This window comes from Propithecus coquereli, unplaced genomic scaffold (assembly GCF_000956105.1).
Source record: "Propithecus coquereli isolate 6110/MARCELLA unplaced genomic scaffold, Pcoq_1.0 Scaffold42, whole genome shotgun sequence".
In the NCBI taxonomy this organism is placed as follows: domain Eukaryota; kingdom Metazoa; phylum Chordata; class Mammalia; order Primates; family Indriidae; genus Propithecus; species Propithecus coquereli.
The window spans coordinates 5,040,190-5,041,333 of record NW_012149952.1 but is presented as its reverse complement, the minus strand read 5'-3'; positions in this window follow the sequence as shown (position 1 = coordinate 5,041,333).

Sequence of the window (1,144 nt, the reverse complement as noted above, 5' to 3'; positions counted from 1 at the left end):
TTTATTTATTTCAGAATATTATTGGGGTACAAATGCATTGGTTACATAAATTGCCTTTGCACTGCCCAAGTCAGAGCTACAAGCGTGCCCATCCCCCAGACAGTACACAATGCACCCATTAGGTGTGACTTTACCCATTCCCTTCTTCCCCTCCCACCTATCTGACAGCTGATTAATGTTACTTCCATATGTGCACGTAAGTTTTGGTTGATTAGTACCAATTTAATGGTAAGTACATCTGGTGTTTGTTTTTCCATTCCTGTGATACTTCACTTACGGAAATGGGCTCCAGCTCCATCCAGGATAATATAAGAGGTATTAGTTCACTATGATTTTTATGGCTGAGTAGTACTTCATGGTATACACATACCACATTTTCTTAATCCATTCAGGTACTGATGGGCACTTGAATTGTTTCCACATCTTTGCAGTTGTGAATTGTGCTGTTATAATATTCGAGTGCATGTATTGTTTTTGTTTGTTTGTTTGTTTCCACTTCACTTAGTTCTGTTCTGAGCTTTGTTATTTCTTTTATTCTGCTGGCTTTGTGATTGGTTCTATTTTTCTAGTTCCTTAAAGATGTGACATTAGGTTATTAATTTATGATCTTCCTGTCTTTCTGATGTAACCATTTAAGGCTACGGAATTCCCTCTTAAAACTGCTTTTGCTGTACTCCCTATGCTTTGGATACTTGTGTTATGATTATCGTTCATTTCAAAAAATCATTTGATTTCCATCTTAATTTTGTCATTTACCCAAGGATCATTCAGCATCAGGTTGTTTAATTTCCATGACTATTTGTAGATTTGAGAGTTCCTCTTGGAGTTGATTTCTAATTTCATTCCACTGTGATCTGAGAAGATTCATGGAATGATTTCAAATTTTCTGAATTTGCTGAGACTTGCTTTGTGGGCTAACATACTATCTATTTTCAAAAATGTCCCATGTGCTGATGAGAAGTATATTCTTCAGTTTTGGGGTGGAATGTTCTATAGAACATGTTTCTTATATCCATTGGTTCTAGAGTCCTGTTTAAGTCCAGTGTTTCTTTGTTGATCTTCTACCTGAAAGATCTGTTCAGTTCTGTCAGTTTAGTGTTGAATTCTCTGGCTATTATGATGTTGCTATTTATTTCTTTGCTTA